Raw genomic sequence first — 25,015 nt, 5'->3', positions numbered from 1 at the left:
CAGGCATAAGGGCCATTACATCAGAGTTAGACTGCAAATAAAAGGTACAATAACATGGTGTCTTTCACACAGGGTGAACTTTGTACAGTCTGGCTCACTGTTTGCCATTAATTGTTTTGTTCTTTGTGAACAACAGGTTCAAAAGGAATCTACTGGTGTCAAATTAGAATGTAAACCCACTGATACGCAAAAGGCTTATTTAACTGCATTATGAATGAGAAAATGCACCTAAAACAGAGTGTGAATTAGCAGCTAAAGTTGAACAGCTGCTTTTCCACTAACGGGCCAGTGCGAGCCAGGACTATCCACTGATCAGCCAGGACCAATAGCCTCGGACCTCGAGACCAAAATCAATCTGCATTCTCACCATTGAGCCAATAGCCCCACAGCGTTGCCCTCCAACACACCATTAAGATGATGTCCTGGTGACAACCTGCCCATTTCACAAGCAAGAGGGAAACTAAAGCTGAGGCATCAGACTCTGGAGACTAGCTAGCACTCGAAATGAACACAGATTTGTACTGTGAGTACAAACCTGTACCATTGTGCGCTGGATACACAACTTGGCAAGTTCTGTGACAAACTTTCTAAATCATGTCTTTGTTTCGGCAGATGTCTCAGAACTGACATTTTCATTAGCCAAAATATTCATCAGAACCCTGATTTCGTCTACAGACCAGTACTGACAATTCTCCATTCTCCGTTGATCTGTTAAGGTAAGCTGGTAGCTAGATATGAAAAAATGGAAAACGAGTATGTGCTGAAACCTCTGACCTGGCTCAGCAAAACTCCGCCTTTTACACTAACCCCGTCTCAATCCCCAGTTGGCCTTTTTTGGCCCAAGGGTAATCGTGGGCCAGGGCGCTTGGCCGTTGGCCCTGAGGAGGCACGATAAAGCCCCGGAAGTGACAGTGGGAACGCAACCATCCCTGGCACGCTCTAGCACGCCCTCATTTGGCCCAATAATGGAAACGCCACTAATGTAAGGGTTTAAAATGCTAGTATGCTTTAAGTGTGCTTCAAAACACTAAACTTTGTGGTCTGAGCTCCAGCTGCATTAAAGACAACTTAAAAAAAGACCCAGTTACCCTAGACACCATGCATCAGATGAATGATGTAGTTTTAACTGGCCCTGTCAAAATCTGTGTTGAAACCCAACATGTTATTTGCAAGTCAATCAACTCACCTAGGTTACAGGTTGTCAAGGAGAAAGAGCAAAAAACAAACATGGAGTAGCAATAATGGTTTCACAATCAGGTGTTTCCTTTTTATGCATAAAATCGGTTGTTGAAAAAGCATCTAAAATGATTCAAAGTGTGCATTTGTTGTGTCACATCCTCTCAATCTGTGGCATTGTCTCCATGTCAGTTCGCCAAGTAGGCTAACATTCTGCCTATGGTTGAAATGATTAGTCGACGTTATCGACAATAAAAAAAAAAAAAATTTCATTGTCGAATAGTTATTTGATCTCATTTTACGTAACATGAGACCACATTAAACTCTAATGATGACGCGCGAGAGCAGCACTGCAGTTCGCGCCTGACTGAGAAGAGGAAGAATTGCACAGCTCAGTCCAGATGCACTCTAAACTTTCCAAACAGCTTAAGGTGATGTAGATAGAAAAGTATGAGGGAATTATAATGCAAAAATACAAAGTAAGTAAATACAGAAGTACTCTCGTTGTGGAATATGCGGAGCTGGAGTTGCCGCTCTGCTGAAGCAAACTTGCATGTCGAGCGTCTTTAAAGGAAACATCCCGGCGTTACATCTTAAATGCAGTTATATTTAATGTGTTATAGCTTTATTTAAGTTCAAATAATATGGAAGCATGTCAAGTAAATAACTACAAACTCCGAAACTGGCATTTCTCTGTGCGGTCAGCACCTCTTCTATGAGTTGCGTGAAATGTCTTGATCTGAGGGGAAGACATTGAAACTGCATCCTGCTGATGCGCACACTGTCGCGGGGACGCTCGTCCCTCAAGCACACACACTTAATGCAGTTAGATTATAAAGTGATGCTCACGACTTATTGAATCATAATATGAGTCACTGTGCATTTATTATCGTGAAGAAAATTGCCAATATGCAGCTTTATTAATAAGAGAGAGTTAAAGATGGATTGTAGTGAACACAAAGATGAGAGAGGGTAGCCTTCGCCCCATTTTACACTGCAACAAAATACGTTTTTGATTTGTTTTTGTTTTGACTTGTTTTCCAGTATAAATATCTAAAACTCCTTTAAAACAATGTACATTTTCTTTAGCAGCTATCCTGCAGAAGAAAAAATTATTATCTCAGAATGTTGAATATAATATTAAAAATACAAATATTGGGGGCCTGGGTAGCTCAGCGAGTAAAGATGCTGACTACCACCCCTGGAGTTCACGAAGTTCGAATCCAGGGCTTGCTGAGTGACTCCAGACAGGTCTACTAAGCAACCAAATTGGCCCAGTTGCTAGGGAGCGTAGAGTCACATGGGGTAACCTCCTTGTGGTCGCTATAATGTGGTTCGCGCTCGGTGGGGCGCGTGGTGAGTTGTGCGTGGATGTGGTGGATGGCGTGAAGCCTCCACGGTAACGCGCTCAACAAGCCACGTGATAAGATGCATGGATTGACGGTCTCAGAAGCGGAGGCAACTGAGATTCGTCCTCCGCCACCTGGATTGAGGCGAGTCACTACGTCACCACGAGGACTTAGAGCACATTGGGAATTGGGCATTTCAAATTGGGGAGAAAAAGGGAGAGAGAAAAAAAATTCAAATATTTTAAAATATCTAAAAATCCTTTAAAAAAAGATGCATTCACCTGAGAAGCAGCATATAAGATATTTAGACTTGCTTTTAGAAAACAGATCTTGAATATAAACGTATTTTGTCTTTACTGCACTCACAGAAGTATAACCAAGTGAAGAAATACAATTATATACAAAATACACTTATATTTAAGATACATAAATGTATCTTGTTTTAAGGATTTTTAGACTATTTTAAATGGAAAACAAGACAAAAACACTTGATGATAATACAATTTTTTGCAGTGAATTTCTTTACTGAATTAAACTTAAAAAGTATTTTTTGCTTCCCCTTCAATTTAGTGAATGTCATTTAGAGACATTTTTAAATGATGATTTTGTCCTCTTTATTGTTAGTAAGCACACTTAATACAACCTTTTAAGTCGGGGCACAAGCTAAATAATCGGTTAAGAGCTAACGATTAATCGTTGCAATAATCGCTGAATAATTGTTCTAATAATTGTTAGATTAATCAATTATCCAAATAATCATTAGTTGAAGCCCTAAAATCTCCTTTTGTGTTCTGTGGAAGAAAGTTTGTCATACAAGTTTGAAACAACATGACAGAATATTCATTATTGGGTGAACTATCCCTTTACCATGAAGACCACGGTTTTGCACTCTCAACGCATACTTTAGATCTGATTACACTAAACTACAGGGCCCAAAGCAATTACGAACACTGGCTCAAGGTGCAAAGGGTGTCAAACATTCACTGTCACAACACTGTCACTGAGACTAAGGCAATAGCATGATTTTCATTGCTAGACGTAACACTAAGCGGCTTAAAGTCTGGAAAACAACGGGTTGGGAGGCAGATTATGGGAGGAAAAGGAACAACGGGAGACGAGATCAATGAAAATTCAACACAACCTCAAGTGTCAAATGTCAACACATGGCAGGGCATCTGACTGACTACAGCATATAGACCCCAGGGATGCATTTACACACACTTTATTCTCGGCAGAATGAGCAATTCACATCTATCTATCAAAATCCTGATATTTTAGAAACATTCAATGTTTCTATAGTATCTAAACTTCAATTTATAATGAGGTTTGCTAACATCTATTTCTGGCCCCAATCTTACAAGTTACAAATAGCTGCCATAATCAACATCAGTCATGGCTTACACGCCTAAATGAGGACAATGATGTGTGAGAATAGATAATGGAACTGCTTTGGGATTAAATCGTTAGAAATTGTAAGTACTGAAGTTCAACTACAGTTGAAGTCAGAAGTTTACATACACCTTAGCCAAATACATTTAAACTCAGTTTTTCACAATTCCTGGCATTTAATTGTAGAAAATATTCCCTGTCTTAGGTCAGTTAGGATCAATATTTTTAGAATGTGAAATGTCAGAATAATAGTAGAGAGAATTATTTATTTCAGCTTTTATTTCTTTCATCACATTCCTAGTGGGTCAGAAGTTAACATACACTTTGTTAGCATTTGGTAGCATTACCTTTAAATTGTTTAACTTGGGTCAAACATTTTGGGTAGTCTTCCACAAGCTTCTCACAATAAGTTGCTGGAATTTTGGCCAATTCCTTCTGACCGTACAGGTGTAACCGAGTCAGGATTGTAGGCCTCCTTGCTCGCACATGCCTTCTTAGTTCTGCCCACAAATTTTCTATCAGGTTAGAGGTATTGGAGTGGCCATCACAAAACTTGACTTTGTTGTCCTTAAGCCATTTTGCCACAACTTTGCAGGTTTACTTGGTGTCACTGTCCATTTGGAAGACCCATTTGCGACGAGCTGTTACTTCCTGGCTGATGTCTTGAGATGTTGCTTCAATATATACACATAATTTTCCTTCATCATGATGCCATCTATATTGTGAAGTGCACCAGTCCCTCCTGCAGCAAAGCACCCCCACAACATGATGCTGCCACCCCCATGCTTCACGGATGGGATGGTGTTCTTCGGCTTGCAAGCCTCACTCTTTTTCCTCCAAACATAACGATGGTCATTATGGCCTAACAGTTCAATTTTTGTTTCATCAGACCAGAGGACATTTCTCCAAAAAGTAAGATCTTTGTCCCCATGTGCACTTGCAAACTGTAGTCTGGCTTTTTTATGGTGGTTTTGGAGCAGTAACTTCTTCCTTGCTGAGCAACCTTTCAGGTTATGTCGATATAAGACTCATTTTACTGTGGATATAGATACTTGTCTACCTATTTCCTCCAACATCTTCACAAGGTCCTTAGCTGTAGTTCTGGGATTGATTTGCACTTTTCGCACCAAACTATGTTCATCTCTAGGAGACCGAATGCATCTCCTTCCTGAGCGGTATGATGGCTGCATGGTCCCATGGTGTTTATACTTGCATACTATTGTTTGCACAGATGAACGTGGTACCTTCAGGCATTTGGAAATTGCTCCCAAGGATGAACCAGACATGTGGAGGACCACAATTTTTTTTTCTAAGGTTTTAGCTGATTTCTTTTGATTTTTTCTATGATGTCAAGCAAAGAGGCACTGAGTTTGAAGGTAGGCCTTAAAATACATCCACAGGTACACCTCCAATAGACTCCAGTTAGCCAATCAGAAGCTAATTGTCTAATTGCCTAAAGGCCATAATTTTCTGGAATTTTCCAAGCTGCTTAAAGGCACAGTTAACTTAGTGTACGGAAACTTCATACCCACTGGTGATATAGTCCATTTAAAAGTGAAACAATCTGTCCGTAAACAATTGTTGGAATAATGACTCGTGTCATGCACAAAGTAGATGTCCTAAACGACTTGCCAAAACTATAGTTTGCTAATATGAAATCTGTGGAATGGTTAAAAAATTAGTTTTAATGGCTTCAACCTAAGTGTACTGTACATCACATTAGCTCAGTAACAATCATGAGAGCCAGCTCTGTTTAAATACACAGTTGATACCTACCTGCTGAACTATTATAAAACAGAGTATATTTAGGCTGCACAGTATGTGGACCAAACCCAATGCTGATAGCACAGAATACAACAGCTATTTTACATCCTGAAAGCAGCTCTCCTACTCACACAATAATCACATGACTAAAAGGAGGAAGGAAGGCGTGACAGGGCCACCAGGTTTCACGAGGCCCTTTGGCCTAAAGAGGAAGTGGTCCAGTTTGCTGAGAGACCCCAACAGCTTTCTTTTCCCCACACTGTCATGTTCTTCCTCATCCAGAGCATCTCCTTTCCTTTCTGCTCCGTTGGTTCCTCTAAAAGTCTCAAACACTTATTGACAGCTGGCAGTTAATGTTTTGTCATCTCATTAACCACTGTTTTCCAAAATGGCATTCTGTTTCCTAGTCAAATATGACAGCCTTGCACAACCAAGCACACAACTTACTAACATGTTATTCCTATTCTGTAAGACTTTGTGTAGTAATACAGCAAGGTTGTAACAAAATATTCAAGATTAGAAGGGGACCAAAAGTAAAAGTTTAATCTGACATTGAAACAATGATAAATGATGACCACTAATCTGAATGTCTGTAGAGATTGTGACTTGTGAAAGGCCGATATATCGGCCAGTAGGGCTGGGTATCGATATAGATTTCCAAATTTGATTCAATTCTGATTCACAAGCTCTCAATTGGATTATGATTTTTATACGATTTGATTTGATTCTAATTTATTTGGGTACAATTCGGCTATAATGTCCATTTTGGTTACATATGAAAGAAATACTCTCTCAGATAATCCTGTAAATTATACAGGGAACCTTCTATCTTGGTACAGTATGAAAATATAAATTTTATAAATAAACGAAAGGGCTCAAACTATGCAGTTCAATTGCTATTTATTTAACAGATAATCAGTTTGACAGATATATTTAACCAATATTTACAATTTTCCACTTAATCGGCTCTTTAATATCGGGTTTACTGATAAAGTTGGGCACAAAAGACTTTAAATTTTAAATATGAATTAAGTGAGGGGCTTTGAACAAATGTATATTGCAACTAATTATTTGTAGACTGTGCGCAGTATTAGTTTTGTAAAGCAGTTCACCAGATTTTAGTGATAAATGATTAGTGATAAATTAGATTAGTTGAGTAAATATTGAGTAATATAAGTATTATAAGTATTAGTGCCTGACCAATATATCGGTCGCCTGATATTATCGGCCGATATTAGACTTTCACCGATATATCGGTATCAGCGTATATTTTACCGATATGCGCCGATATGAAAACTTTTTGCAAATTCGGTGAAAAATAGAAACGTAGAAAAGGTCTGTTTTCATTCCAGCTCAAAAATTAAATATATCGGTAATCTGTGAATTTTCCCCCTCTAAAATCGGTATTGGTCTCAAAAATCCCATATTGGTCAGGCTGTAATAAGTATTCCATTTCAGCAATTTTGTGTACATGTCATTTGCTATCATTAAACTGTATTATGTATGCACTAGCATTATATCAGCCACCGGCCACCCAGCTCTCTAAATTTCTGTACAGGCAGCAGCCATTGGAAAACCCATATTTTTGATCACTAGTTACAGCCCTATAAGACTGTGTGTGTCTGGGTGGATACCAAGCATGATTTAGGCTTGCAGGCTGGTCATTTTGACACAGCCCTCATAAGGGATCAGTTCAGACAGCTGTATTAGAACTGCCATTTAAGAAATTAAAGTGGTATTTGCTTCTCTTACAGACCCTGTGTTTGTTTGCATACGACTTGACCATCACAAGCCCTGGGAAGTTCTGAAACAGCGCAAAGTAGGAACCAGACTTTCACAACTATAACATAACCATGACAAAAATTATACAGAAGAAACAGGATCTGAATAAATAAAAAATTAAAGTGATACACCGGATATCAACACATCTTGGCATACTCGTGTCTAAATATAGAAAATTTCACCGGACCCACCCTTTGTAAAGGGTGTTCAAACTGTTGGCTGCCTTCTTTGAAAGGAAGCCCACGTCTCTTCATTTATTTATTTTTTTCAACAGGGCCTTCTGACCGGCATTCCTCTGTGCCCAAGAGGACACCGGGATTTCCTTCCTCTCACTCCAGGAGAGAAAGGATCGGGGTCGGACCCCGGTAGGGTGAGGTCGCCCCGACCCACCCCTTACAAAGATCAGTGCTAAGTGTTCTCTGTGTGGTAATGAGCATTTGGACAAATTATTTACATTAAATAAGTGCAAATTATTTACATTAACAATTTAAAAACTTTTTGGGAGGGGAAAAAGAAGAACAGTATTCAAAATCCTGCATATATCAGGAGTATATTAACAAAAACAAAAACAAATACATTGCATTTCTTAAAAGGACAGTTCACACATAAATGAAAAATACGTCATCATTCGCTCACCCTCGTGTCATTCCAAAACCCGTGTCACTTTATTACGTGGAATACAAATTAAAGTGATGCAGTGAAAATGAATGGTAACTGAGGGTTTGAACAACATGATTTTGGGGTGAACTACCCCTTTACCTCAGCCACCCAATGTTTGTATACAGACAAGCCTGACAACAGGTCTCAAATTTGACACAGGAAATGTAAGGGTTTCACACACTTATCTGCCTTGGGCAGTGACAGATATATTACTGCCTACTTTTCCTCAATTGGGAATGACAAGTGTTTATTCGAGACATCTTCAAAAACAGGAAATGGTTGCTGGTAACACAATTTATCATACATGTAACAAACACAAAACCCATAGTACTTCCAAAAAGCTTATATGGAGATTTTAAGAAAAGGCTATAGATAATATAATTTGACATCAGTCTCAAACAAGAGCGCAGTCATAAAAGATCAAGCCATTAAAGACGCATGAAGAAGCAACAGGATCTTCTATATTACAACCTCAAACATCTCTCTTTCAAATGACTTCAGTTCTCAAACAGTTTCATATCTCTTTCTGAACCATCCAAACGGATCATATACAAAGGGTCACGTATGAATTATCAGCATGTATGGGCACTGCAATGTTTGGTGGTCTCGAGAGCGGAATTCAACATGAATGTCAATCTGGGCTCTAATTCTTTCCACGACCCTTTAAAGCACGAGTGCAATGAAAAGTATTCCTACGTTTACTCCCATGTGAAATACATATAAGTCTGTGCCCGGAGAGCTCATTTTCTCCAATTCTTCTTGAATGAACAAATCATTTTCTCGACTGAGGAACCGAACAGAACTAGGCGGGGCCGGTAATCAGTCATATCTAGATGGAAAGACTGCATCAGAAACGCTAAATCCGCCTTATTTTACAATGTCTGCTGCTGTCATGCTACTCTCTGTCCATCAGTTTCCATCGAAAAATGTTGCTTTGATGGTCCGAAGACGATAATGTGTGTTTCTTTAAACTACTCATTCGTACAACTTTTCCATTTCCGCTGTAACTTCCACAGTGCTGTTGATATGATAGAACAAAAACCGCCATTCTTGGCGTACCACAGCCCCGCAAACCCCGTGCACTACTATACTAAGTTAACGTATACACGCTGTGCTTATTCTATACACAAAGCTCAGTCTAGTAAATCTAAGGAGTTGAATTGTTTCACTCCAGCTCCGCCATATTCTAGACATTTGAGCTGCTCTTCCGCAAACCCTGTGCTGTGCATATCTAACCGGTCTTCTTTGCAACAATGTAACGTTCTAAACCCTTAAACCGCTGAAGTGCATCAATCAAGCTGTGACATCATAATCCGCTCATAAATGTAGTGCAAAACGCCATAGGATCGCCCGAAAACGCGATACTTACAGCAATCCGCTACAGCTCCAGCCAGTCAGTCAATCTGCGCCTGTGAAAGAAGCTGCTCTGCTCGTCTCTGGGAGGGTGGGTGAGGTTCAGAGTAGTGATGTCCGAATCGCAAAAGAATCGAATCTTTTAAACCGATTCCTTTAAAAGACTCTAACGAACCGAAACGCCTAAGCGCAAGGCTGAGGGATTACTTTGTTTAGGAAAATCCGTTAAAAAGGAACAATGTTGTGGGAATTATTCATATTATTAGCTTAAAGGTTAACGTAATTATTATTAAAATTGGTGACACTGTTATTGTTTGTTTAGTGACGTTCGTTACAATGATGTTATCAGTTATGCTGGAACAATGAACAGCCTTTGACCTTTCTATACAGGCTAACCTATTAAACAAATATTACAACGAACAACAAAATGAAACGTAAAATGAGGCGAGGGGACTTCTGCGAACATGTTTGAATCGAATCGTTTTTGGAACCGGTTTAATGAAACAAAACTTCCGAACGAACCGATTCGTTCAAATGAATCGGACTTCTAAAACGCTTGTTCAGAGGCGTGCGTGACGTTACTGACTCGGTTTCAGCTCTTACGGAGAATTCACGAAGAATAAACGCTAGTAAAGGTGGCACATGAAAACGACTACATTTATTGTAATTGCAATGTCAATTATTGTGTAAAAAATTGAAAGAAAGAAAGAAAGAAAGAAAGAAAATAAATAAATAAAAAAATAATAAAAAACACCCCAAGAGATTAGAAAAGCATGGCATCAGATGGAAATATCATAGTACTTGGTTATAAAATCTCATGGTATTATATGTCTACTATGTTCAAATATCATGGGTATACAAGTTATTTCCAAGGTACTTCAAAGAGTACCATGGTACATGACAACAACATTTTGTAGCCACTGTAGCACACATGGGGGTCAGAAATTTAGGGCAACTCTGGGCAAAAAACTCCCTGAAATTCCAAATGTGGGAGAAAAAAATGCCCCTTTTCTTTCAAATAGTTTTATTTAGATATATATATAGTTCTTAATATTCTTTTACAGTCCTAGTTATACATATAATGGCATAACATATTAATTCATTTGAAAGGTTTGAATTCATCGATTTAATGGAAGTATTAGACATAAACGGATGGGACACAGTTTGTTTTCCATGTTTAGAAAAAAAGCCCTCATAAATATAAAAATGCCCCTGCAAATCAAATCCAGGAGGCTGATATTGCCCCTTAAATGTATAGTTCCAAAAATGACAATTCTCTCATCATTTTCTCGATTTACATGATTTTCCTTCTTCTGCTGAACACAAATGAAGATTTTTAGAAGAATATTTCAGCTCTGTAGGTCCTCATAATGCAACTGAATGGTGAACAAAACTTTGAAGCTCCAAAAAGCACATAAAGGCAGCAGTAAAGTAATCCACATGACTCCGGTTTTTAAATCCATGTCTTCAGAAGCAATATGATTAGTGTGGGTGAGAAACAGATCAATATTTAAGCTTTTTATTTTTTTACTTTCATGTTCTTCTTCTTTGTTTTTGCCGATTTGCATTCTTCGTGCATATCGCCACCTACTGGGCAGGGAGGAGAATTTATAGTCAAAAAGGACACAAATATTGCTTGTTTCTTACCCACACCTATCATATCGCTTCTGAATTTATAGATTTAACCACTGGAGTCACATGGATTACTTTTGTGTTGCCTGTATGTGCTTTTTGGACCTTCAAAATATTGGTACTAATTAACTTGCATTGTATGGACCTACAGAGCTGAGATATTCTTCTAAAAATCTTTGTTTGTGTTCTGCAGAAGAAAGAAAGTAATACACATCTGGGATAGCATGAGGGTAAGTAAATGATGAGAGAATTTTCATTTTTGGGTGAACTATCTATCCCTTAAATGTAAAAGTTCATTTCTCACACTGGGACACATCCAAAACATGATATTAAAATGGTACAATGTCCCAAAAACATACAGTAGTAGTAGCCTACCATGGTACATTTTAATACTTTTTAAGGAAAAAAAAAAAAAAAGGCCAAGTGGACCCAATATATATATATATATATATATTTTTTTTTTTTTCTTGTGATGTATACCATGGTATTGAATGATTACCATATCTACTGTATCTATAATGGCATTTGCATGGTGATAAAAGGTTTTTCAAAGAATACCATGGTACTACCATGGTACTTTTTGTTATTGTTCCTAAATGTTTATGCAAAAATTTGGATGTTGTCACTTTTGGCACTTGTTTGACTGTGATAATTCACCATAAAATCAAAAACAACCATATGAAATGAGCAGTTCTTTACCAAACAGCACTAAATTAAGACATGTCACTTTATAATGTGTTCCACATAATGGTAAATTTCAATGGCGTCATTCTAGTCCCAGTAGAGCATGAATGGTCTGCTATTCTCCCTGAGCAGCAACACTCATCCGTCAGAGGCTGACTCTGCCACTCTGGGGGAAAACAGCCTCAGCGCCAGTCAAATGGCTCATTGAGAGTGACTGGGAGAAGCCAAGAATGCCAAGTATGCTCTCTGGCATCAGGAATGCAGGCCCACTCCCTGCTGGTGGACTACCATTCCCTCCCCTCTGCAGGCAGCTACATTAGGGGTGAGACATATTTGGTGGAGACCTTAGATGCAGATCAGTTGCCAGTCTGCTGCTTTGTTGGTCTTCATAAATGGTGCAATTGAGACATCAGACTATGTTAGTATGTCACCACTATATTAGCATTTGGCTCGACTGGGGAATGATTGAGTGAAAGGGAAACTAACATTTGAAACTTCTGCTTAAAGCTGTCTCTGTTTTAGGTACAAAGTTGCATCCTTACTTATTTTGACCGAAACTGAGACATGCAAGGTCCAGTAACCACTGAACTGAATAAGGAAAAGTGGAATATTAGCTATGCATTTGCATTCAGAATTGTACAAGTCTGTAAATGTTAAGGCAAATTATCTATAATCCTGCTGATAGTGCAGTCTTGCTAAAACGACTGGCCTGAGATCAGGCCTGTACTTATCCAAAGACTAGACCTTCATGCAAATGCACATAAAATGCACTAAGGTGACCTCTTAAAAATGGTCTGAAAGTCCAGTAACCGGTAACATAAAGAGGAATTTAAGAGTATATTTGCATTTAGAATTTAAAGTGTAAGTTTTGCAAATGCAAAATATTTCCAATGCTTGGTAATGAGGAAGGTGTACACCCAAGACCATTTTACTGCTGCAAAAACAAAAAAATATGTTGGTTAGACCAGGGGTTTTGAAACTGGGGTCTGAAGACCCCCTGTGGGCCGCAAAAGGGTGTTTGAGGGGCCATGGAAAATTTGAAAGAAAAAATGTTTTACAAAATGTGTTTTTCAACACAGTTTTACCAAATATGATTTTATATGTTATTGACATTGTGACATTGTGACATTGTTTCATTCTTCTTTTTAAAGGCTGGTCAGGAATCATGTGATTAATCATAATTATTTTGTTCTATGAACGATAAACTATCAATTTAATACAAAGTTTAAAACATAAATCCAGGAATATTTTAACTAAACTGAATATGTTTTGAATTTAGTACAATGCTAATTATTTGAGTATGCAAACAACATGTTTCATTTATATTATCACAGTGGCTAATTTTCTCATAGTAATAATTAGTCTTTATGTTTATACATGGAAATATATATTTGTCTTTATATTTTAGGACCCCCCCCCCCCCCCTGCAATGGGATCATTATATTTGGTGGTCCTTGGCATCCAAAATTGGAAAAACCCCTGGGTTGGACAACATTTTTTATCCTCAAATCCTAGGTTTGATCACTGAAATGAGGGTCACCCTTGTCACCTTAGATCAGCTTTGTCAAGAACTTGTGATTTGTAACAGGGAAAGTGCTCATTTAATCTCAAATAAATGAACAACAATAATTCTTACATAATTATCACTATTACCATAACAAGCTCTGCTTAACAGTGCCTCGTGCTGACACTCTTCCATACAAGTCTATAACATTATAATAGTACAAGCATGTCAGAACAGTACATCAGTTTAACATTGCGTTTTAGACTATTTCAGAACATTCCAGGCCCTATGCATGCACTGCTAAAATAAAGGACAATAAAACAAAGTGAGAGTATGCAAAATGAGCCTTCAAAGAGTGTATACTCAATAGTGTGTGTGTGTGTGTGTGTGTGTGTGTGTGTGTGTGTGTGTGTTTGTGTGCGTGTGTACTGTTCCTGTCTTAGCCAAGAGAGAGTGCTGTTGCTTCATATAGCCCACAGGCATAATTACTGTAAAATGTATGACTTCACTACAATTCTTGGCTTGCATAAACACTAATTTATATCTCAGACTAATGAATTCAATGTACACTCAGGCATTGTATTTTTACCAGTTTAAACAATGTATAAGCTTCACCTAAGTTTCTCTGTAGAGAAGACATCACAAGAACAGAATATTCTTTTGCATGAGCTGTCACTGGATTAATGGGAAGATCATGCAATGATATGAAACACTCTTTGACGAAATAGTTAGCTGGTTTCATATGAACATGTAAGCCTGTGTTCAAGGTTATTTTTTACAGCATTTATTAATCTTAGTTAATAAAAATACAATTGTTCATTGTTAGTTCATGTTAGTTCATAATGCATTAACTAATGTTAACTAATACAACTTTTCATTTTAAAAATGTCTTACTATATGTTGTAACCAGGGTTGGGGAGTAACAGAATACATGTAACGGGATTACGTATTTAAAATACGAAATATTAGAAACTTTATTCCACTACAGTTACAGTTTAAATTGTTGGTAATCAGAATACAGTTACATTCAAAAAGGATTTTGATTACTGAAGAGATTACTTTGCATTTTATTGTCATTTGTTTCATTTAATATTTAGTCCTTTCAGATGGAAAACATTTATACATATGAAACACTTTCTTATGATGTGTTACATTCATACGAGCAGACAGAGAAGTAAGCTTGAAGTTTGGACCAGCAGAAATAGAAATAATCCTTGTGTAAATTGTCATGTGAATAAGCTTTATGCTAAGCTAAAATGCTTTATCTAGCAATTTTACATGCACATGTTACCAGGTACGGTCATATTTTTTTTTCTCAAGAAAATCCATGTTAGATCATATTTTTTTCTCTCTTATTCTTAATCTTGATGAGAATTGTTGTATTGTTTTCCTGTAAAAACATAAAAATACTTAAAGCAGGATCAATTTGCTTTTATCTTGTTTTAGATGCAACACTGCATAAGATATTCAGGCTTTATTCAGAGAATGTATTTTTAACATGTGTATTTTTTCTTACTGTACTGGCAGAGTTTTTTATATAGTCAAAACAAGTAAAAAAAATATATACCTGAAGTAATCCAAAGAATTTAGATGACCTTGAATAATTTAACGGAATACATTACAAATGACAGGTATTCTATAATTCTGTAATCTGTGGTGGAACCCATTTTAAAAGTAACTCTCCCAACCCTGGTTGTAAGTAACATTTACTAAGATTGGTAAATGCTGTAAAAGTATTGTCCATTGTTTGTTCATGTTAATTAATGTTGCTAACCAATGTTAACAATTTGAACCTTATTGTAAAGTGTTACCAGTATATCTATTATTTTTGTAACTAAAGCCTTTTGTGAAATGTTTAGCCTTCTTTAAAACAAATACCAATTAGTTTGACATTTTGTTATCTAATGCAATGACATTAATACATTTTTAAGTGTCAAGTGTCCAAATAGTTTTGGGGCCACTGTGCCAGTCAAAAGCATGTTGTTTAATAACTAAACAGCTGGTCACTAAGCAATGAGTCAATTACATGGTAATTAACATGTTATACACAGCCTAGTTTGCAGAACGATATAAAAGAACTCTGTATGAATAAAGTGCCTTACAGTAAAAAAATGACATTTGCTTTACAGTAAAATATAGTAAATCTGCGCACATGTAATCTTAGAACAGTGTCTGAACTCAACAACAGGACATACTGTATAACAAAATGAAAGATGCTGGTAAAAATATAAGGACTGCAGGGCATTGTTGTGCTTTTATTTACGCAAAAGGGGCAGCTGAACATAAACTACGGTCATGGAATGGTAGAGAGTTACATTTCCGTGTTTGGGAATGCCTCTGGTTAGCTTTTCAAGTATGTATATCCTCTGGATACAACTCTGATGCAAGTACAGTCTTGCTAATAATACTGTCCTGAAAGTAGAACTGTGGAACTAATCCAAAAAGAGAGAGAGAGAGCGAGCGAGAGAGAGAGAGAGAGAGAGAGAGAGGTATTTTATGTGCTTACTGACCTAAAATGATCTCTATCATCCTACTCCTTTTTTTTTTTTTCTGTAGAAAGTGGGGAGTGACTTTCAAGGAAAGGCTTGATCATATTACATTACTCAATATAAATTACCTACGTCAAGGTACATTTAAAAGCTGCCAATATTTAACATTAGCATTGCAAAGACATGCCACTTGATGCAATAAATGTTTCTATAGAAGAGGTAATCTGTACAGGAAAAGCCCATCCCTAAACAGCAAGACTTTACTTGATAAACTATAAACGGCTTTCCCCACAATCTCTATCAATAATAAAAATTTAAAAAAATCATCACCTGGCTAACTTTGACACATACTCATCACTTTAAATAGCTTCTCTTGGGATTTTGTACAGAAGAGAGTGATTTTTTTATTTTCATAGTGCTTTTTATTCAGTTATTTATAAGAACTTTTGTTAGGTTGGTCATAACATATTATCTTTCAGACTCCAAAATGCACTGGACCTTTTTGTACAAACATCAAATATGAGCAATAACAATCAAATAAAAGACGAAAAACAAGAACATCTGCATACTGATATCAGAGTTGCTAATGATGCACACAAGCATTATTGAAGAAGAATTACTTTATTGATGTATTAGTATAAACATTCAGGGAAAGGATTACAAAAAGGTTTTTTGATCAGGGATTTCTACTTTTTAGAGCAGCCAGTAAATGTAAACATGTTTGCAGTATTTTATTTTCTTTACAGTGCAAAGCGTTATTTAACTTTTGTTAGTGCCACATTAATTCTTTGTACAGTATATTCTGGTACAGCTGCCTCATGTCTTTTTACACTTTATAAAATAGCAGGTAACTTGATCACAACAAATTGTTTCATGTTGTAACATTTTAATTAACTGGCTTTATTCATGTCAAAAATGTTATTTAATATGACTGAATCAACTTGGCTTCATTGGGGTAGATCAAGTAGAAATGTCCCTTAAGGTATCAACATATCCAATTTTTACAGTGTAGTATATTTCCAGACAAGGTCTTTGCAGAAACACAAATTGCAACAGTTTGTACAGTATCACATCTGATCTGTTTGTACCAGTCCACATCACATGTTCTTCATTTACGTATCCCTTTCAGGTATTTCTCACAGTAGTGTAGAAAAAGATCATTTCCATACTGCATGTACAGTACGTAGTTGGTCAGTGACCTTAATAGTATTTCTGCTAGTGCAATTGAAGACCTGCTCCCAAAGACAGTGGAGAAGAAGAACATGCAAGATCCATGCGGAAGATCATCTCAATCCAATCCGTTTAATGTGGGCAGCAGCAGCAGTCTGTGATGGAGACACTGGAGTATGTTCCTTTGTCCAATTGTCGTCTGCATGGCCAGATCCTTGAGGATACATCAGACCCCCAACAGAATCAACCAGTCCAAACAGAGCCACCAGAAGAGAAAATGCAGTTCCGATGATGTATATATTTAGTAAGCCGATTCCAGACATGATTCACACCGTATGTCCAGGACTGATCTCTATACAAAACAACAAAAGCAAACATAAGCCACGTTGTAATCAACATTGGAAGTTAATGGTTTATAAATCCCTAATGAGGAGATATGATTGTTTCAAATGAAGTCTTAAAATAAGGGACACTTAAATGAGGGGCTGGGAATCAAGGCCCCTAACCACATCCTCCACAGTTTTAGCAAAAAATGCGTTGAGTTAATATGCGTTAATAATAAAAATTGCTGAAATGCTTATATGCTGAAATTAGATCTTTCCTGACCCCTCACTTATAAAAAATAATACATCTTTTATATGTTAAAAATATATTTATTTTATCTTTTCGATTATTTGTCTTCTTTATCTTATTTATGTATACATTTTGGTTGGTTTATACGTATTTTTTTTCCTTCACTTGTACTTGTCTTTATGACTCAATGATTGTATTCATACATTGTTTGATCTTTGAACATGATTGAATATTTATATAGAAAGAAAAAAAAATACACAGTTTTAGCCCCATTTGTGGACTTTTCAGACGATCCCTTACCCACCATACGCACATTTTCCAACTTATATCAATGTTAAATTAGCGATCTGGAACGATTTCACCGTTACACCATCTGACCAGCTTAAATACGGGTCAAATCGCGTCCCGTATTGATTCGATACGGGACGCACAATTATATCTTTAAATACGGGACGATCCCGTATTTTACGGGACGGGTGGCAACCCTAACGGCCAAGGACGCCCGTCTCGCGTATGTTTACATTGGAAAACAACTGGAAAAGCAGCGCAGACGAAGGCATGAACATGTTCGGTGTGAACGGCCCCTAAGATTACTTCTAAGATGCGAAGCGTTCACAAAGACGAGTAAAGGACAAAATACCCAAAAGGCCAAAGTAAGCATTTTTTTACTTACCGGAAGAGAAGTTGGCTAATGTATGAGATTTTTCACAGCTGTTCCCTAAGTGTGCCAGTGTGCCTTGTGGATGTGTGTGGCATTGGTTTTTCATGCTATAACATCATGCAGACACCATCCCACATGTGGGAGTGTCCAATAGATAATCTTTGTTGCTAATTCACACTTTCACTAAATATATTTGTGATTCCTAAATGTAATGCATAGATTTAAGGCATTATGTAGTAAAGCAAAAATAAGCAAAAGTCAAATAATCGGGGTTTATTCTAATCGAAAGTTTATCAACATCAGTCAGTCACCATAAACTGCGAACTTATTGGTTATTACAGTGTAATATGAAACAGGATGTTCTTTATTAGTCATCAGAAAGTACCAATCACAACCAATGAACATTTGTGAAACACAAGGGTAATAAAAGTGACTAATGCTTTTCTTAGAACCAGACCAGCATTTCTCCATCTAAATATATTGGTTTCTAATTTGCATAAACCAAGCACTTGATGAGTTTATGATAAAAAATTCTCGAATTGCATAAAGAGTGTAATACTAAACGAGGAACTGTGCAATGCGAAAAAGGAAGAGGTTGTAAAAATGGTCTATGCTTCCCTCGTCTGGAAGAAAGAGATAAATGTAAATTATTGCGAAATTACCGCAATGTGGGCGCTAGGGGGAGGCAAACATCACAAAATATACTACAAAAAAGTAGCATTAAGTCCCCGTGTCCCTAAACTTTTGCTGCTTTTAGTCTATATTTATTCCCTTTAAGGTCATCAATATGCTAGTGTACTTCCAAATGCTGACAAAATTCATTTTCAGAAGATATTAGCATTTAAAATCAGCAGTCTCTCTCTTCTGGCTTGACAGACCACAATCATGAGGCCACAAAGTGCCTGAGAAACTTTGTCCAATCAAATGCTTTCTATAATGATAAAACTCCCTCCCCCTAGTGTGTCTGGCTGTGTTCTAACTGGTGCTGATAATGCCTTCGCAGGGTACTTCAAAAGGAGCAAAATCCATGCTGTAGGGTCAATTCCAAACAGATTTTCAGATAAGAATCGCTTAAAATTAGTTTCGACTTACTATAATTAACTTTCAGACTTCGGAAGTTCTCACAGTGGAGGGTAATTGTCTTCGTAGGAATAGGGCATAGGAACGATGACTTCTAAATAAGACACGCTGACGCCGAAGCTGGACAAAAGGAAACTCGCTGGAATTTATTTATATTTTTCTGCAGACGGAGGTTTCTTGGATATACCGCTCGAGTAAGTGTTCTTTATTCTTTATGCTTAGTGTATTGTGATTCTAAACGTGGACAAATTTGCTTCTACTCGCTTGTTTCACATTCATCTGTATTTGAACAATGGCTCTAGCCTTGTCCCCGCCCTACATTTTTTTCTTGTTCGAAAAGCCGTTTCATTCAGAAATACGTCACAATACAGTAATAAAGGCGATCATAACTTCTGTTTCATGGCGACTTTAAAGGGATAGCTCACCCGAAAATGAAAATGCTCTCATCATTTTCTCACCCTCATGCCATCCCAGATGTGTATGAATTTCTTTCATCTGCTGAACACAAAGTTTTTTTTTATTTTTTTACCCCCTTTTCTCCCCAATTTTGGAATGCCCTGTTTCCACTACTTAGTAGGTCCTCATGGTGGTGCGGTTACTCACCTCAATCCGGGTGGCGGAGGACAAGTCTCAGTTGCCTCCACTTCTGAGACCGTCAATCCGTGCATCTTATTACGTGGCTTGTTGTGCATGACACCACGGAGACTCACATCATGTGGAGGCTCATGCTACTCTCCGCGATCCACGCACAACTTACCACGTGCCCCACTGAGAGCGAGAACCACTTAATCGAGGAGGTTACCCCATGTGACTCTAAACTCCCTAGCAACCGGGCCAATTTGGCTGCTTAGGAGACCTGGCTGGAGTCACTCAGCACACCCTGGATTCAAACTCGTGACTCCAGGGGTGGTAATCAGTGTCAATACTCGCTGAGCTACCCAGGCCCCCTAAACAAAGATTTTTAAAAGAATATTTCAGCTCTGAAGGTCCATACAGTGCAAGTCAACAGGGTCCAAAACATTGAAGCTCAAAAAGCACATAAAGGCAGCATAAAAGTAATCCATACAACTCCAGTGGTTAAATGTATGTTTTCAAAAGCTTTATGATAGAGAGGGTGGAAGAGAAACAGATACATTTTTAAGTCATTTTTATTTTATTTTTCACTATAAATCTCTAAGCGCTCTTCTCTCCTAAGAGTTCTTCTTTTGTTTTTCACATACTTTGTGCATATTGCCACCTACTGGGCAAAGAGAAGAATTGTCCCGACCCCTACAATTGCATTGAATGGACCTAGAGAGCTGAAATATTCTTCTAAAAACTTTGTTTGTGTTCTGCAGAAGAAAGAATGCCATACACATCTGGGATGGCATGAGGGTGAGTAAATGAGAATTTTCATCTTTTGGGTGAACTATTCATTTAAAGTACCTATATATTGAACATGTAGTAGTACCATGGTAGTACTATGGTATTCTTTGAATAACTTTAAAGTCCCCATATGTAAATATGGTACTGTACATGGGTATGGTAATCAAACAGTACCATGTTTTACAACAAGCTACTGTAAATGAAAGTACCATGGTTATACCATACCATCTGATACAGTACCATCTAATACTATGCAACTACTCCCACAGTACTTTTTTTGTAAAGGACGTCTAACACAGAGAAACGAGCTTACAGTCATGGCTGCAATAAACCTTAACAGCGATTACGTTTGCTAAAGTGGACAATGTTTTATAGTCCTTGAGAACATATGAAAAAGGTAAGTAAGGTAAAATAAAGTATAGAGTAAAACAAGTAATTTTGAAAAATGTAGTTTTTACAAGCTAGCATTAACCTTTTTGAAAGTAAAATGTAATAAACTGCTCGCCTAAAGGGGATCACACACATACTGTCACGTATTCCTTGTGTTTTTGCTTAGACTTTTATTTTGAAATTCTTGTTTAGTTCCCTGTTCCTTTTTCCTGTTAATTTTGTAGTCCTTTGTAGTTTCTTTTCATGAGTGGTTTCCCCTGATTGTTTTTCCCAGGTGTTCCTCGTTTCCTTGTTTCCCCTGGTTTCTTTGTCAGTCTTCACATGTGTTGTTACGTTCTGTGCCTGGTTTCCCATGTTTTGTTTCATTTTATTCTGAGTACTTTGTTTATCTTTGATTTCCATTAAAAGCTGCATTTAGATCCTCATTCCTCGCCTGCCTCCTCACACATACACTAATTAACCTTAGAAACATAATGAATAGCTTGCACGCACACCACACACACATAGGCAAAAGGTCAATAGAGGACCTTTGTGTCATGAGCGTGGGTCTGTCACACAGTTCATTGAACAGAACTCTTCACACAGTGTGCATGAGATTCATTATCATGGTCACAACGAGAATAAAAAGCGCTCTGCGTACTGCAACAAAGGTTTGCCACATACTGTGTCTGTTTCAGTTTGTGAAGGTGACAGTACTATTTTCTCCATATGGTCTAAGAGGAGCTACTGTCTCCAACCAGCGTCCACCTGCTTGAATTTATTACCAGGAATAAATGATAAGGCAAGATTAATTTGTAGTGAAAAAAAGACTTATCAGATCTGCTGAGACACTGTGTGTTTTGATTAGGGTTGTTTGAATGACTTTAAGGATAATAATGTATATTTAGGCTCCGATATGTTCACGTGACAATGATCAGACATTTTTAAGAGGGATATATGGATGCTAAGTGCAGCACTTCAACATGGACTAATGGATATTCAACACATAAATAAGCTTAATAACTTTAACATCATATTGTACAAAAAAGTAAGAAGAAAGGCTCCAATACAGAGCAGCACAAAACCGCTTATGCGCATCCTGAATGCAGAATGACACACTTCAATGTAACCAAATTGCCTCAGGGCGATCCTCACTACACTATCAAAAGCACAGAACTGCTAGATAATATTGCAGGTACATATCTAGTTCACTATCAAAAACAAAATACTCACACACTTACTGCTCCATCAATAATTTTATTCAAAATCCATGTGGTTAACGTTTCGACTCGTATAACATGTCTTATGTTTGAGCTCTGCCTCTTCTGAAGTGAAGCTATCCACTATAAAAGCAGGTGCGCAAACACCATTTCCTCAGAATTTCTGACTGAGAAACAAAGAGCGCATCGCTCGTACCTCAAGAACTCTGAGTCTTGTAGTGCGGCTAGAATTCGCAATGTCTCGTTCCCTTCATCTCAGGGAACCGAGGTCACGTACGTAACCAAGACGTCCCCTTACAACTCAGTACACTTGACATTGCGTTTATTAACGCATTTGGGGAACAGAATCCCATCAAGCAGCACTACACGACATAACCTCCCAAAAAGGAAACATGATGCCGCAGTCTCGTGGGATGGCGACCGACATGAGTATGCAGCAGTGAGTGACCCTCATGTTGGACCCTCATAGTCATATAGTATGAATGAACCCAGTCGGGAAGTGAGTTATTTATAACGAAAGTGCTTGTGACTTTATGGCAAATTACAACAGCCTGAATCCAGGCGATTATGTAAAAAGATGGGGAGCTCGTCCTTAAAGGGAGGAGCATAAGTATATGTTTGGCCAATGAAATAGCAAGCGCTCTAAACAGAGAGGACTTGTGAAGAGCGTCATGTCTAGTTTGTAAAACCTTGCAAATGTGTTTTGAGAAGACCTTACTGCTGCAAAACATATGTCTCGTAAAAACACACCATTTGTCTATGCCCATGAGGAGGCCATGCCTCTAGTTGAGTGTGCTTTAACACCAATTGGGCAAGTCTTACCCTGCGACTCATAAGCCAGGGCAATTGCATCAACAATCCAGTGAGAAAGTCTTTGCTTGGAGATGGACATTCCTTTTGTGCATCCTCCATAGCATACAAAGAGCTGATCAGACAGTCTGAACTGGCGGGTACGCTCAATGTATGCATGTAGGCCTGAAGGTGGACCACCTGCGCTCTGAAGGGCATGGTTAGAACCTTAGGTACACAGCCTTTTCTGGGTTTGACAGTGGCTTTTGAAAGACCAGGGCCAAAATCCAGACATGAATTTTCGATCGATAGTGCATGCAAGTCACCGACCCATTTTACTGAGGCCAGGCTCATCAGTAGTGTGGTCTTAATGGAGAGCATGCGCAATTCAGCCAAAAGCTCAAAGGGGGGCCCTGCGAGAGCTTTTAGAACTAAAGTTAAGTCCCAAGTCGGGACTGTAGCCGACCGAGGTGGGTTTAATCGTTTTGCTCCTTTAAGGAACTTTATGATTAAATCATGCTTGCCTATTGTGGCACCAGCTTCAGGTGCATGATACGCAGATATAGTCGACATATACACTTTGAGAGTTGAGTGAGTCCTGCGTCTAATCGCTCTTGAAGAAATATGAGAATTTAATGTATGGGGCAGCTTACTGGGTCTTTGCCATGTGAGAGACACCAATCAGTGAAAACATTCCATTTTAGTTCGTAGAGGCATCTCGTGGAAAGTGCTGTGGCCTGTAAAATGGTGTTCATGACTGAATGCTTCAGTTCTGGTGCGTTTAGCGCGCTTCGTTCAGGGGCCAAACATGCAGGTTCCACAGCTTGGGCTGGGGATGCCAGATTGTGCCTTGCGCCTGAGAGAGGAGATCCCTCCTCAGTGGTATTTCCCATGGCGAGCTGTACATCATCTCTATCATTTCCGGAAACCATGGCTGGTTGGGCCATTTCGGTGCAACCAATAGAATTGTTTCCTTGTCCTCTAAGACTTTGCATATGACAGAGTGAATCAGGCACACCGGGGGAAACGCATATTTGCGTTTCACCGGCCATTTGTGGGCCATTGTGTCTGCTCCCAGTGGGGCTTGGGACTTCGAGTACCAGAGGGGACAGTGGGTGTTCCCCACTGATGCAAATAGATAGATTTCTGCTTTGCCGAATATTTCCCAAATCCTCAGTACAATTTGAGGATGAAGTCTCCATTCGCCTGGTTTCACCCCTTGGCATGACAATAGGTCCGTGCCTTAATTCAGACCACCTGGGACATATGTCACTCTCAGAGAAAGGTGATGATGCTCGCTCCATAGGAGGAGGTGACGCGTCAGTCTCATCAGTGGCGGTGAATGAATTCCGCCATGGCGGTTTATATATGCCACAACTGTCATGTTGTCTGAGCGAACTAGGACATGACAGTTCGCTATTTCTGACTGAAAAGCCTTTAAAGCTAAGAATAATGCCGATAGCTCTAGGCGGTTGATGTGACACGCATTCTTCGCACCTGTCCAGGTGCCAAAATTCGGGCACCCATCGCACACCACCCCCCAACCTGTGTTGGAAGCATCCGTAGTCACCACTTTCCACCTGACAATCTGCCCTAGAGCGACACCTAATTTGAAATTTGGCACATAACTCTTCCCACACCGTTTGTGCTATGGACATGAATGATAACTCAAATCCTGCAGCATGTTTAGGAACACGATAAAATGGAACAACAATTCTAGTATACTTACACTGAAAGACCCTATAGCCATTTCTAGGTTTCAGAATATCATAGTGACTTGGGGTGGGCTCTTTTGACTTGTGCCACGCAATCCCCTAGCAATCACCCAGAATACACAAGCAACCACATAACAGCACACTATAACCAATCAGAAGACATTTGCAAGTGCATAGCAATGCCCCATGACACTCTGTAACATTGTGACTCAGAGATTTGTAAAGCCACACACCACACATTTTCTTAGGAAAATTTTCTTTTTTTTTTATCTGTTTGTTTAACATCTTCTA

The 25,015-nt window shown here is 38.4% G+C and overlaps 1 long non-coding RNA gene across 1 annotated transcript; it reads right to left on the bottom strand.

Moving 5' to 3' along the window:
* Window positions 1–16,387: 16,387 nt before the first annotated feature.
* On the bottom strand, window positions 16,388–18,294 carry LOC127434845 (uncharacterized). Its single transcript, XR_007896100.1, has 2 exons — window positions 18,199–18,294; window positions 16,388–17,304 (listed from the first exon to the last, which is right to left on the bottom strand). It is a non-coding gene; the product is annotated as an uncharacterized LOC127434845 (long non-coding RNA).
* Between the last annotated feature and the right edge of the window lie 6,721 nt (window positions 18,295–25,015).

Source organism: Myxocyprinus asiaticus, chromosome 45, assembly GCF_019703515.2.
Source record: "Myxocyprinus asiaticus isolate MX2 ecotype Aquarium Trade chromosome 45, UBuf_Myxa_2, whole genome shotgun sequence".
NCBI lineage: Eukaryota > Metazoa > Chordata > Actinopteri > Cypriniformes > Catostomidae > Myxocyprinus > Myxocyprinus asiaticus.
Note: the sequence above shows the minus strand (reverse complement) of the source record. Positions and strands in the feature narration are given on the sequence as shown.